General features: G+C 41.5%; 1 pseudogene; it reads right to left on the reverse strand.

The window, feature by feature from the left end:
* Positions 1 to 2,789: 2,789 nt before the first annotated feature.
* On the reverse strand, positions 2,790 to 10,113 carry LOC136534532 (uncharacterized; annotated as a pseudogene).
* Positions 10,114 to 16,113: the final 6,000 nt, after the last annotated feature.

The raw sequence follows: 16,113 nt of genomic DNA on the forward strand, positions 1-16,113 counted from the left end.
TCAATGGTGTGAATGTGACGGTGCACCATACACCTGGACGTGAAAAATCATTTTAGAAGGCAAACAATGCATACTGTTTACTGATCTACTAAGTACTAACACACAGGGTGGCATAGAGCTACAAGTGCTAAACTAATTAAAGAATACAATTTCAGAGGACGTGCCATTTTCATAGCTGACATCAAAGATGTGATCATAGAGGCAGGTCATAAAAAAAATGAAAGTCCACAAGTTATTCAGAGTTTTAGACATTCAGTTACTGGTTTTGCTTCGTGTGTGTAGAGCATGTTTGGCAGAGCATAGATCTGAGGCACGTGATGGTGTCTGGATGAGCCATCTTGTGTGCATTTTTTACTAAGACTGGCTTAAACTACTTCGCAGAGCTTAGAGCTGTAACCTTGCCAAGCAAAGCTTATATACTTGGTGGATAGTTTTATACCAGATCATGTTGCTGCTATTGCAATGAGAGAAATATCTGGAATGTGAACTAAGTGCTTACTATTTTTATTTAAGTAAAAGTGAGAGAGGACATGTATCCTGAGAGACAGCAAAGCACTTGTTCCATTTCTTTGGCTTTGGTAAAGAGTGCAGAAAGTGATCTACAGTTTGAAGAAGGCAAATTAAACAACAGTCTGATGCCAGAAATAAACCCAATAAAAATGACAAGTATCTGTCTGAAAAAAAAGCACTCTTGCATCTGATATTCCGCAGCTTATAGATGCATCATGCATCATTATTTGCAGGCAAGGAATGGAGAACATATTGTATCACCCACTACATATACAAAGTGTCCAAACTGCGTTGTGATACCCGTACTGTTTGAATGTAATGCCCTAGCTCTGTGTCGAAATTTGAAAGACAGAAAGCCAGATAAATGCACATTTGGACAAAATGAAACTGTAACTATTGTCAGTTACCTTTTAATTTGACGGTCTTCTTCCTTCAAGTAGCGAAAGGAGCAATGTAAGTCAACACTGCACCGCAATATCTGTTCTAGAAGGGAAGATAGAAGTACGTCATCAAGATGAAAACCTGCAAGTTATTCAGTTACTGGTTTAGCTTAGGTAGCTAAGTAGATAATGTCTGACAGAAGAGTAGAACTGAGGCACATGATGGTGTTTGAATGAGCCATCTTGTGTGCATTTTAGACTAAAACTAGCTTGAACTGCTTCATGAAGCTTAGAGATGTAACTTTGCCAAACAAAGCTTTATGTACTTAGTGTGGAAAGTTTTGTACCAGCACATGTTTCCAGCCACTGCAATGGCTGGATATGCTCCAGAATGTGAACTAAGTGCTTGCTATTTGATTTAAGTAAACCTCAGAGAGGAGATAATAGAGACAGCAAAGAGCTTATCTACTGTTTCAAGAAAACAAATTAAACAACAGTGCGCTGCTGGAAGTAAACCCAATGAAATTGACAAGTATCTGTCTAGTTTCAGAGTATCTTTATGAAAAAGAAGCACTCTAGTTCTGATGTCCAACACTCCTGCTGCTTACATATGTAACATTACAACATGACATGCAAGCAAGGAAGGGGAAGGAAGGGAGTTTATATTGCATTTCTGTCTCTTGATTTGGTTTAATGAAGGAACCAAAGGAAATGAAGGACAAAATCTGTCAAAGCTGCAAGAGTTTCCTTTTTGTTGACAAAGACCTTAAAATAAAATCCTTTGGTAACCAGCATTAGCACGTTAATTAGACAGTTAATATATTATTAACCATTTTAATTACATTAGCTCCTATAAAATTTACGGCTAAGATTTGTTTCAAGTAGGTAGAGGAGAGTGCCTTAAAAGAACCCACTACATATACAAGGTGTCCAAACTTTTGTAATTCCCGAACTGTAGGCATGCAATGCCCTATCCCTATGAGTGTACAAATTTGGAAGACAGAAAGACAGCTGAAAGCACATTTGGACAAAATGAAATTATAGCTGTTGTTAGTGATTTTAAATTTGATAGCCTTCCTTCGAGTAGCACAGAAGGGAAAGATCAATAGCCAAAGCGGCAATGTATTTCAGTGCACATCCTGGACAAAAAAAAGGTCAACGCTAGATCAATACCACAGTTAGCCTTGGTTGAGAGTCATCAATGTTAGATTCCATAACGTCCTCCACAAATAACACAGAGGTAGGGATAGAGATCAAATAGAGTAATGCCAATCACTGCAAATGCATTAATATTTGCAAAATAGCAACCACAAAAACAGCTTTACAATCATACAGGTCAAAGAAGGAACTTCAATCGTATTACCCATCAACTATGTTCTCACAAGTTGCCAAAATAGTGCAATAGAGAACTATATCAACAAGGGTAGTAGTACAAGCACTGCAGCAGAAGAGAATTTTCTGGCTTGATCCCAGGAACCATATCAGATTATCAGTACACGAACAAGACAGCAGAAGTTGCTGGCTCCTGGGGATGTTCCTTCTTCACCAGGGACTTGGGCCATAATTTGTGTTGTGATTTATTTATCGGGCCGTGTGGCCGTCCTGACCAACCAGATCTAATTAAAACAGTCGCATTCAATCGCAGCATTTCTTTCAACCAGTACAACTAGTAGCACGAAACCGAGACAGCACCAGGGAATCTCCCAAGAAAAACGCAGACAATTAAAAAAAATTGAGACCCACGAAGATTATTCGCTGACTTACCTGTACAATATTTTTCTCTCTTAAAAAATCAGCCATACGGCTTTTCAGCCAGCCTAACACTCCCAAAATCAACAGAAACCAAAGGCTCCAAACAGCGCCCTAATCGTCTGAACCTTGTGCCTTCCCACGAGTTAATTACCCGATAAAGCCCGATGGTGGCGCCGCCACCACATACTGACTAGAACGGCGGAAACTGACGCCCTGGACACAAACCAACAGAGCGCACAAAAAAGGGAGGCAACGAGAACGAAGGAGGTTAGAGAAGTCAGAAGCAGCAGAACGCCACAACCACAAGCACCGCACCGCAGGGAATCTATTGTAGGCAGCTACCCCGCTCGAATCCTGCCTACCAAGGCACTCATCACAAGGCAATTCCGAAGGATCACAAGGCAATTCCGCGGGCGAGTCGGAGACGCCAGAGGACTCGTGCGACGCCAACGCCGACGCCTCCACCCCGCACGCGCGGACCTCGTCGATCATCTTCACCACGTACACGATCTTGGGCCGCTGCTCGGGCGCCGCCGCCGCGCAGCTCAGCGCCAGCTGCAGCATCGCCACCATCTCCTCCTCGGTGCCCTTGTCCTTCATCAGCTCCAGGTCAAACACCTCCGACGTGCACTCCTCCCGCACCACGGACTGCACCCACCGAGGGCAGCTCCACCACCACGCCACCGTTGGGGAGCTCGCTCCCGAGGTACCGACCCGTCAGGAGCACCACGCCCAGCGCGTACACGTCGCCCTTGTGTGACGCCCAGGGACGGGGCGGCGGGGGCGCTTCGGGTGCGCGGTACCCCACGGAGCGAGCCGCCGCAGCGACCGGTGACGATCCCAGCTGCGCCAGCCCGCAGTCCGCGAGACGAGCCACGCCGAATCTGTCCAGCAGGATGTTGGTGCGCTTGATGTTGCCGTGCGCCAGCTTGGGTGTGCCGCTGCCACGGCGCCCGGAGTGGTGGATGTAGGCCAGCCCGCGCGCGGCGACGGCCGCAGTGCGCAGGCGCGCCGCCCAAGGCAGGAGGGAGGATCATGCTTTACCTGGCCGGGGTCGCGGGCACTCCACGATGCCGGTCGCGGAGGCGGCGGCCGCGGCACGCCGGCGAGGAGTGGCGCGTGCACGCGGGAGGAGTGAGCGGCGAGACTCCGAGATGGGGAGAGCTCACGCACGAACTGGTGGTGCTGTTGGCCTGTTGGGTGCGTGCGCGAGGGGCGAGGGCCGAGTGGCGGCGATGGAATCATGTAAGGGACTGTTGCTAATGAAGCCAGGACTTTTCCTAGTCCGATGCTCGGCTTCTGGGAATCTCGGTTGCTTTTTCTTTTTCTTTTTTTTATCATCAGTGGGTGCCTTTGGATGTTGGTCGCTGTCATCTACTAGTACTACTCACGTACTCTGTTCGGCTGGTATGAACCCGCTGGTGCCGGAAACCAGCTGCCACAGGGAAAAAACAGCCATCACAGTTCCATCTAGCCAATACCACATCCAGCCTATCTCACATCTAGCCAACACCACATCCAGCTCAATTCAAACAAATGGCGCCAACATCATATCCAGCACAATTCAAAAAAAAAATAGCGCCAACACCACATCCATTCAATGACGCCAAACCCAGGATCCATTCAAATAACAATACATCAGCTCAAATAACAGTTTGTTAGGGGCTACTAACAGTCCATTAGAAGCTAATCCATTAGAAGTTCACTACACATAACAGTTGCCTACAAGCACTTATACAACAGTTGAAATTACACACAACAATTCAAATTACAATTCTTGCTCCTAAATCATATAGCCTTCAGGTAACACAAAATTGAAGACTCGAATTCCGTCTTCTTGCCACCTCTGTCCTCCAAGGCAGGCAGTCAAGAGTCCAATGAGCTAGAGAACTTGCAGGATCCATGGCCTGAAGGGTAACAAGAGTAAAACAAGGATCCATCAGCACGACGTGTTAACCGATCAAGATGCATGGCAGAAACAAGATTGTCAATTGGTTGCAAGCCCGGTCATATCAAGAAGCACGTGTTGTATTATCTGTGGCACCACATTGCTTCAAACCATTACTCAAGACCTCCAACAAATCCATTACACAAAGTACAGTATAACCATGAAACCAGCTACAAACCTCAGGATCTGGATGCTGCACATTTCGCCGCAGCACGAAGACGACGGACCGCACTGAAAGCAGGAATACAACATTCACATTGATCAGCCCACCAAATCAAACACCCAGCGGAAGCAAAGTAATGCAATCAGCACAAATGTCTGGCTCACCGCCGTGCACGACAGAAACAAGATGGTTAATTGGTTGCGCTACTGGAAGAAGATAAATGGGAACGACATACAACAAAATGGTCAATTGCCTGGGCCAGCAGAAAAATAAAGACCACGATATAAGAGCACTGGAATGATTACATGACTGACACTTTATTTGAATGCAGTTTGGCATCATTTTCTCTTAGTAATAACAAAAAGAATTTGCTTGTGAGATGAAAGCAACATTGACCAACGTAACGTTTACTAACTCAAGCAGCCAAAGCAGGTGACAAACCAAAGAACTGAGCAACAAGTAGGAGCTGCACAAGCAAACAAGAAAGGTGTTTGTTCAAGAATGTGTTTGTAGAACTGATCAACTGCACATTGGATGATTGGAATGCATCATGATGCCAGTCCGGCAACTGATGCACCCATTCCTTTTCTGTGGTCACCAGACCACTAATTGGCCAAGTGCCAGCACTACGGAACGATGGTCACAATGTAAACAAGCACACGATTCCCTCAAATCCACAAACACAGACTGCTAGAATGATAAACAAGTGCTAGCTAGCAGCTGCAGCATTTTTCACTCGTAGTTACTAGAAGCAAAAGCAGTTTCAATTATCAGCTACCAAGAGTATCAATGAGCCCGAGCCATTTTCAGCCATGATACTGTAAATCTAATATAAACTAAGCAGGATCCTGTAAGACTGTACATCTAATATAAACATGAACCTATAACTTAAAAACTTGAACTTTTTGTATAAAACTGTAAATGTAAGAAACTCTTCACAGAATGCAGGATCACCTTTGGAAAGAAGCCTATGCAGCACCACAAGTGTCTCCAGGGCAACCTATATAACAAAAGAAGAACCCATCCTATATTAATGGCCACTAAGGGCAGCATAACCCAGTCTTTATTAATGGCACAAATACATGGGACGGCTAACTGTAATTGAAGTACTTGGCATCTTAATTATAATTACCTTTGTTACATCATTGTCCCCAGAGAGCCACAAATATGTACTCCCTCACTAATGACATAGTGGAATTAGCATTGATCTGAACCCAATCCGACGGGGGTATGTAGGCGAACCAACTCCAATCTCATGATTCCGTAAAAAATGTGCATTGCAAAGCATGCCATAATTATCATCTTTTGCTTTTCCCTATGACAAAACGGTACCCCTTGCAATATGTGCCAACGGGCTTTGAGAACCCCAAATGCCCTTTCAACTACATTGCAGAGGCTCGAATGAGTGAAGTTAAATTTTTCCTGTCGTGATAATGTGTCCATGTCTACACCCCTAAAATCATCCAGATGGCACCTAGTATTTTTGAATGGAGCCATGTAGCCAGTCTCCCGTGCATATCCCGCGTCCACTAGATAGTACCGTCCTACAACACATGCACCATTTCCACAATTCATTTTCGTTATCTTCAAAACCAAATACAAAGATGGTTCAACTATTGCATGGCACTAATCACTAACCTTGTGGTGGATGCGGGAACGTTGGTTGCCACCAACATTCTCTTAGTATGGCTATGTCATGCACTGACCCCTGCCATCCCAGCCCCGACAAACGTGAAACGCATATCCATGTCCACAATGGTACAAACATTAATTGTTACATCTCCTTTGTTGTTTATGTAGTCAAGTTTGGCCTCCTTGTTCACCGACACTTTAATATGAGTTCCATCCAACGCCTCAATGCACCCATCAAAAAATGGTGCATATGTTAAAAATTGAGCGTGCACTCTAGCATAACTACTATCAATTGGAACTAAAATACTATCTGCCCATCTACTAATAATCTCGGCCATATGAGTAACCTTCCTACTAACTGTATCTAAAGACCGTTTAAATCTATCCCTGCTCCTTCTAGCTGCCCCATTGTGAGCACAAGTCCACACATACAAACCTAAAGTTTCTATGGATCCAGTCTGTTGTGTACCTTTCAATCCATACTCAACTAAAATATTGTGCAAATGCAGAAAAGCATCAGGAGACATACGTAGGTTTTCTTTGCACCTTTGTTCGTTTTGCAGATTGAGTTGCATCCACTGCCGCCTGCTCATCTTTGGGAAGGGGAAGGCTGGGTTGACCACTGGAGCCGCATTGTCCACTGCTGCTTTTAACCTTGCAAGGAGGACAACAGTAGCCGCTACGTTGTAAGTTGTCATTCCTTCGCTGGAGGTGTCGCTGATGTAGGAGTCCTCAGAGCTGCTCATCTGCAAGAGCATGATATACAAATTAGATATGGATGACAAACAAAATAGCAGTTTTGGCTAAGTTGGACACCACAAGCCTTCTATTGCTTAGCTGTGCAGTTTAGTAAAATCTAGGTTCAATCTAGTCCAGTTTCAGTGAGAGATACTGAAAAATAAGATGTTGTAATGACTACTAATGACAAATACTGAGAGATACTGAATACTAAAAACTGACATATACTGACAAATACTAAGAGATACTAAAAAACAAGATGGAAAAATAGAGGGAAAATAACAGACAGTGATGACACCACACACTGAGACTAATAAATTGTACTAAAATCAATAAATAGATATACTGAAACAACAACTGAGTGTACTCTATTGCCATCATGAATACTAAAAAACTGATAACTAAAAATAATAAAACTGAACAAAAATGAAACTGACAACTAAACTTAAAAAAGACTAAACCTGAACCTAAGATCTCTCAGTATACGTCCAGTTCAGATCTCGCATGAATGATTGTGCTCACAGATACTGAGAGAAGTTACTGACAAACTGAAAGCTGACGTATACTAACAGATACTGAAAAATGAGATGTTCTTAAAATAATTAATCAAACTAAGAAAGCACTCAAGCTCCATAGCTTAGCTTATAACAGATCTAACACATAACACCCAAGACACATGGTGACCAATTAAAAATTATGCCAACATATAAAACAAAATAAAACTGAAATAATTAATAGTCAAACTCAATTGCAGTCAAGTTTTTTTACTGTTTACTAGCAGGCTGACAGAAAAAACTAGCAAGAGAATATAGCTAAATGTCCAAAAAGAAAATTACAAACCAAGTAATGATTAATGACAAGGACTAAACCTAGATTCCAGATCTAAACTGACAATGGTTGAGAGAATAATACCTGAACTTTGTATGAATGGCTGCTGCATCAAGTTTCTGAATACACACCCAACAGTGAGGAAGAGAACAAAATAGTAGTAATTTCTGTGACTTACTGCTAATCTGAAAACCAAAACAATAAGCTTTGAGCTGATGCCCTAAAAAGAGAGCAAATCACAGAACTGTAGTTCTTGCAACATGGACAGAAACACAAAGAAGGCAAATAGAAAAGCAAGGATCTCAACTCATAACTAAATAAGCTCCCTGACAACAACACTGAAACTAACCTAAAAGACAATAAAAACAATGAAACTAAACTGAAATACTTTGGAGTTGCTTAAGAATGGCACTACAGACACAAATACCTTTAGTTTTTGAAAGTGCACCACTGCAGCCGATGGGATGGCCCAGAGAAACAACACCACCACTTAAAACTGAAAATGTAGGACAGTGTGATAAGTCACAATAAGAGAGTTATCAAGGTAACATAGAACTCCAATTAATAGAGTCTTGTCTTGTTACGAGTTGTAGGTCAACCTACAACCAACATATGTACATCACAGAACATAATTTATTTTGATTAGGGGAAAACAACGAGTACACAAAGTTCAAGCCACAGGCCACAACACATCGATGCAACTAACCAAACAATGTCCAAGGAATATTACAGTGACAATATAAAACGAAATGAACATAAGGCAAACATACATCCTCAACATGCACAATTCGAACATAAAACTAGATAGACTGCCGCAGAAGGAACGTTCGTTGGGATAACGACTATTTGGATCTAGCTCTCAGAACCTCCCAGCAGGCCTCAATCAAGTTCATGCGGCCCTCTTTCATTTCCATGGTCAAAAAGTTCCTACGGTCAACTATTTTCTTGAAAACAACTAAAGCATGAGCAAACACAGGATTAGACTTGGGCACCCCATCTTATTTCATAAGTTGCTTCACTTTGGCCATCTCCTCGACGTGCTTGCTTCACCCCGCCTTCTGCTGCTGCTGGTTCTTAATGAACTAGGTCAGGTCTTCAAGGCACTCTTCAATGGAAACAGTCTTCTTACTGGGAGGGTTGTTAATGGAATGTTCTCTATTGGTTCGTTTAGAGGATTGGCTGACACTGTGTGTACCTATAGGTTCCTGGGACATGTCGTGTGGACTTTCATTGGTAGGAGTACTCGGTGTCCTCTTGTGATGATGTCCACCAACAGCGAGCAACGTGCCCCTTTCACGCGGGTGCGTCCCCAAAGAGTGACTAGTAGGTCAAGGCATTTGGGAACTTTGGTCCGCTGCGCAGCTGATTGGCTATTTTCCTGCACACATGACATAGTTCCACAAGTTAGGCCGAATAGAATAGGACCATCCCTAGTACTTGGTAGTCAGTGGGTTAGAAAGAAAATAGGTGGAAGGAAGTACCCCGTTGCCATCCTCAAAAAATGAGGGGTCAACTTCGACGCCTCCTGTGATCGGGTCACGGCCAGGCCAGTGTGGGTTTGAAGGTCGCGTCAAGCGAAATATGACCGCTTCAGGTCATTCAACTTGTTCTGAGGCTGTTTCTTTTCATAACCCAACTTCGTTTTGTTTTCGAATTGTGGATATAGATTTGACCACCTGACGGTCGTGAGGCCTCGTTGGTTCCAGTGCAAGAGGTTTTTCTGTTCTATGACTAATTCAAGAAAGGTCCTCAAGGTGGCTTCATCGCAGTTAGCACGGTCAGTGGACATCTGTTGGCATTTGCAAATTGTATGGTATGATGATTGCAGCATACAAGAAAATTTGCAGCACTTGTAAGAGTAACAAATAGGGGATTTAGGTCGTAATACAAGGGGACTTGCCTTGCCAGAAGTCTTTGCTCGTTTTGAACGGCGGATGCAGTGCCTGCCTTCAGGAGAGGAGCAGGACAAAGCGGACGACGCTGCTAGTGTGGTAGATCCAGCGAGAAGGATGGCGAATCCTGCGAACTGAGAGGCGGATCCGTTGGCGGTGGGCGGGCTTAGCTGCAATAGGAGCACGTGGGGTCAGATCCAGTGGGGGTAGGGGAGGGGGGGCGACGACGGCGGCGGCGTCGGATCCGAAAGGCGGGTACGACAGCGGCATCCGAACAGGTGGGGAGGGAGGGAGGTGAACTCAGATCCAGGGGTACCTGCTTGCCGTCGGAAGAGCAGCGACGTCGGTGGGTTGAAGGGGGGATGCGGCGCTCTACTTCGACAAACTTGATGGTTTCGACGGCGCCGGAGAAGGAACGGAGAAGCGGAGCTCACACCGGCGGCGACCCGTGCGGCGGAAACCCTAGGCGTGGGGGCGCGGGGGACAGAGTGAGGGAGGGAGGACTACGCTGCCATTCGGAGTGAGTGAGTGAGCGACCGAGGGACGCGGCGGAAAGCTGGCTTTACAGCCGTTCGGCTGGACTTGGGCATGCCGAACGGCTGGGCTAATCAGCCCAGCGAACAGCAGCCCAGCCAGCCGATTTTGCCCAGCCGAATGGGCTCCTAGTCTTCCGTTCTCCCGGCAATGTATGTTCATTTTCTGTATGCTGGTCCTACCCATATATATGTCTTTGTCAAACTGCTATTCGCAGTTGTTTCATGATGCGTGACACACGCGGTACAAGGGAGCGATTAAACTATGTACACGATTTATATATTGTTAAGTTTTACAAACAGCTTCGTGGTTAAAACTGAGATGGGTAAACTCAGAAGAGATAGAGGTGGGACTTGAGTGGCAGATTGGTGTAATTTTTTATAGCTAGAAGGGCAGTGCGTACCTAGAACCATGGGCCCGAAGGGAGGGAGGGGAGAGAAACTGCTATTTTTTTTAGCTTCATTCCACCTGAAACCTATCTAAGCGGATTTTCAGGAGTTTCCCTTGAAGTTGTTTGGTAAAAAACCCCGTTTGACACAAAATAGCTTCAAACAACCTGTGAAACTGGTAGAGAAGTTGAGCCAAATATGACCTTAGTATAATCAACTTCAAGTTTTCATAGATCATGTTTGTTTTTGCTTATAATTAATTCATTTATAAACACCATATCTTGAGATTTTTTTTATTTTCGATTGTACTAGTCGAAAGTTCTGAAGTAATGGTTAGAAGAATGAAATATAATTAAAATTATTGATGGAATTTTGTTTTTTTCACCAAAAATCTAATTATAAGTGGGAACAAACGAGATCATATTTGTGTATGTGCATTCTGAAAGTAAGCAAAGGGTAAACTAATGAGACAAACAATGCAAATAAATTGTTATATGGTAATTGCAAACACATATTTCGTTTTTTAATTCTAGTCAAATAAATTGTATTTATCTGAACAACTAGACATTAAATTGCAAACACATATTTCATTTTTTTAATTCTAGTCAAATAAATTGTATTTATCTGAACAACTAGACATTAAATAGAAAACTGACAAAAGAAAATTATTTGTTGTGGCTCCTTATCTATTTTTCCCTTACTGTTTTTGGGTGGAAGAATTGTCGAGCACATGCATTTTGCTCACACTACATATCTTTAGTGAAAACTGTTACTAACATCGAAAAACATTTTGATGTTAATTAGAAAAATATTCGATGCAGACCACATCTTCAATGGAATCATGAAAACCATTTAGAAAATATATCAAGGAGTTTAGTTTTTTTAAAAGATGCACACCCATAGTGCAGCTAAGGATGTACATTGCCACAATATTCAAGATTCAAACTCGTTTTGTAAATGTTCATACAAAAATAACTAAATCTATATGCATATGTACTAGAAGACAAATTTTCATCTAGAATTTGTTATTCTCGAATGATTTTTTTAATCTTACCATATGACTAAAAGTTTCCTAATCATCCATGCCATATCTATGCTTGAGTCGCTTCGCAACCAAGTGTGCTTATATCTATCTATAGACTCTTTAATAGACTATAGTAGAGCATGCATCTACGAGTATTTAGCATTCATACTTTTCTTCTAGTTTTAATCACTTACGTTTTTCTTAAGTTGTTTTTAATCACTTATACTTAAAGTTAAAGCTTCGTCTAGATTATTTGGCTCATCAGTCACCGTTTCATCTTTTATCTCCCCTGATAAAGCTGCCGCAGAAGATCCCGGAGCACCAGGGCCGCGCGTCCCTGCGGGGTATCGAGCGTGCGCGTCGTGAGGCCGTGTGGGGCCGGGCCGGCCGCGCGAGAGTTCGGCTGAGTCCTGCTCCTCGAGCCATTTGTGCCGTCTTGTCTGTTCCAAAAAAAAAGTGTCGTCCTGTACAGAGGTCACAGGGTTGACCCGTCTGACATTTTTACTTGGCTCGGTCTCAGCCAAGAGCAAACCACACCACACCTGCGACTGCGACCATATCGGTCGGACCATACTGGCACCGGTTCGCTACTCGGTTTCGGTTGCCATGCCTTTGCGACTTGTCTGAGTTCCACGTGATCGGGTTCCACGAAGGCAACTACAGCCGTTTACCTATCTCAGTCTGTTATCCTTATATATATGTGCGTCTGATAAGGGCTCTCTCAGATAGATAGTGACATAAAAAAGCAGAATACCAAATCGTTGGCCCCATCTGTACACCTTCATCGTTTATTCTTTTATTTTCTTTTTAGTCTATTTGGGGTTTATGGATAACTCGTCTTACTTGTTTCTTCGTTCTACAAAACAGTTCATATCGTCTATTCTGGCATCACAATAATCTGAATATAAATATTTTGTCGCATAGCATTCATTAACAGTTTAAATTTTAAATACGATAGTTCAAATCTATTTATTTATTGCAAGTCATAATTTTTTAACATTAAAACAGTCAAAATGATCTTAAATTATTGGATTAACTGCAAGCATACAATTTGTTCAAATATTTGGTCACCTATTTAAGAGAGAGACCTTTTTATCTAAAAGTATATATGTTGCCACGTAGAATTACAGATATGGGAGGCCCATCCTCAAATTTGAGAGGGATGGTAGAGATATATAGGAGTGTAGATGGGGGAGCTGCATAGATGATATGCCATCAGATTGTTGTTTTGTACAAATGAGACGAGCAAACAGATCTCTGAGGGCCTGAGAGGTTCCCTTAGGGATGCCTTTAGTTTGCAAGTATAGAAAGATAGAACTTGGGATCATGATTTACGATTGTTGTGATAACTGATAAAGACTTGGTGATCAAATTATATCATATGCATTCCTTCCTTCCGATTCTATCATTCTTCACATTTTGGACAATGACATGTTCTCCAAATCATGATTTAATTATGATTTTCTATTATAATTTCATTAAAAACAACAAACAGATAATTTTCTTAAATTACTTTCCAAGACTTATCTATACATGTTATTTTAGTGTTCTCAAACTAAATATTTCTAAAAGTTGTTGATAGTCAAAGTCATGAAAGTTTGATTTCAACCTTGCCCAACACATCAAGAGTTATAGAACTAGGGAAGTTATTAGATTTGGTGTTGGCAATTGGAGAGAGTAGCAAGAACTCCAGAGGACATTAAAAAGCACAACATTTATTTTCCAACCTTGAGCTTGCATGGCAGTCAAGTTTTCAACTCTAAACTAGAAAACCGAGTATTGCACACCCTCTTAACGGTTGAAACAAGATAAATTTAGTATTCTATTTCCAGCTAGTTTTCAGGGGTGGTTTTCTATTTTTCCTAAAAATGATATAAATCTGTTTTCATCTTTGAAAATTTATAATAATTTATTTTATTAAATAAAAAATATGAAACTATTATCAATGTTTTTTCTCTAAAATGATATCTATATATATTGATGATCCACTTAGAATCATTTAGAACTTATTTGTTTCTGTTTCTGTTATTTTATAGCTCATATAATCATGCTCACTATTTATTTGAAGTCTGTTTTGCACTGTACTAGATAATATGGAGATCGACCAAGATGACCAAGCAGACTAAGTACACAGCAAGATGTGAAAGACAACACTAACCTCACATATCACATATGTCACCATTTGTATAGATCCTATTTAGGCATTGCATGGCCAGTGCTTTACTTTATATTGGTTGCCTAACTAGATTATAGGTTCCAAAAGATTATAGGTTCAAAACTAGGTAGTGCCTCAAATTATCATAAATGGAACACTAGGAACGACTGCGACTGCATGCAACAACGACAATAATATAGTATATTCAGTACAGTATATATATACTATATATATATATATATATATATATATATATATACATACATATATATATATATAGTATATTCAGTACAGTAGCCAGCTACAAAATAAGTTATTCCGTAGCCACCTCCATTTATGATAATTTTAAATAATAATTTACGATAATGTCAATACATATTTACGATAGTTGGTTTACTATAACCTATGAGGATATTTACCATAACGTTATAGTAAACCACCTAGCAAGGAGTTACTATAATATCGTAAATTAACATAGTAATTACTGTAACTCAAAGTGGCTATAGAATAAGTTATTTTGTAGCTAGCTATAGGTTAGTAGTTCTATATATATATATATATATATATATATATATATATATATATATATATATATATATATATATATATAGTGGTAGCACAAGCCTCCAAATAGCTAATGGAGAGCCCTAGCCAGCCCCCTAGCCAGTCCAACCATTCAGGTCCACGGGGCTGACGCGTGTGCAGGTAGGGGACCACTGCAGACCCACTAGATCGGATGCATAAAAACTCTATTCAAGCTACGCAGAAACGTTTTTATCATGACGTTGCATAGAAATTAGTAGTTGGAAGAATGAAAATTAATTCATTACCGCATAGAAACCTCCTCGCGAGCTGGATGTTCCACCTGAGAGAGCTGACGCATGCATGCATACACGTATCCAATCTAATCTCTTTCGTTTTTTTCATTTTAGTTCCTCAACGAAGCATTCTATTCAAAAACGGTTTTTATCATTGAACTCCTGATATTTTTGTGCACGATTCAAGATTCACTGTGAATATTTTTTGAAAAAAAAATCATAAATTTGAAATTTGAATTATGGCACGTGATGGCCGATTGGATGCATAGAATCAATGGTCAAGATGCGTAGAAAAGTTTTTGGCGCTGACATTGCATAGAAATTAATAGTTTGATGAATAAAAACTAATTTTGTTACCGCGTAAAAACCTCTCTACGAGATGGAAATTTCACCTGACACAACCGTGATTGTCTCCACCAACATCATGCTTCCCACTATAGGGTGTATAATTAACATGGGAACACTGCATAAAACATGGAGACCGTAAGCGTAAAACATGGAGATGATCTCGTCTTCTCTAAAATTCAAAATTTCATGGCAAATGATGGCCGATTGGATGCATCGAAACAATGATCAAGATGCGCACAAAAGTTTTTGGCCACAACATTGCATAGAAATTAGTGGTTGGATGAATAAAATTGATCTTGTTACCGCGAAAAAAAGTCTCCACGAGATGGACATTCCACCTGACCCAACCGTGATTGCCTCCACCAACATCATGATTCACACTATGGGGGTGTATAATTAACATAGAACGATGCATAGAATATGGAGACTGCAAGCGTAAAACGTAGAGACGATCTCGTCCTCTCCAAAATTTGAAATTTGAATCATGACACTTGGTGGCTGATTGGATGCATAGAATCAATGGTCAAGATGCGCAGAAGAGTTTTTGGCGTCGACGTTACATAGAAATTGGTGGTTGGATGAACAAAAATTAATTTTGTTACCGCATAAAAACCTCTCCGCGAGATTGACACCATGATTGCCTCCAGCAACATCATGTTTTCCCACTATAGGGGTGTATAATTAACATGGAAATAATGCATAGAACAAGGAGGTCGCAAGCGTAAAACATGGAGACAATCTCGTCTTCTCCAAAATTTAAAATTTGAATCATGGAGAAATTAACATGGGAACAATGCATAGAAGTGCACAGATAATTGTTCCAACAATGTATAGACTACATACCAAGTTACAGTTTAGCCATGTATAGAAACTCATACACACAAGCATAAAAACACAAAATCAACAAACAAAATCAAAGCAAGCAGCCACCATTGGGAGGTAAGGGAGGGGAGGATGTGCCACCGGGTGGGAGGGAGAGGGGGTGATGTGGAGGCCGATCGC

This window comes from Miscanthus floridulus, unplaced genomic scaffold (genome assembly GCF_019320115.1).
Source record: "Miscanthus floridulus cultivar M001 unplaced genomic scaffold, ASM1932011v1 os_2021_1, whole genome shotgun sequence".
Classification (NCBI taxonomy): Eukaryota; Viridiplantae; Streptophyta; class Magnoliopsida; order Poales; family Poaceae; genus Miscanthus; species Miscanthus floridulus.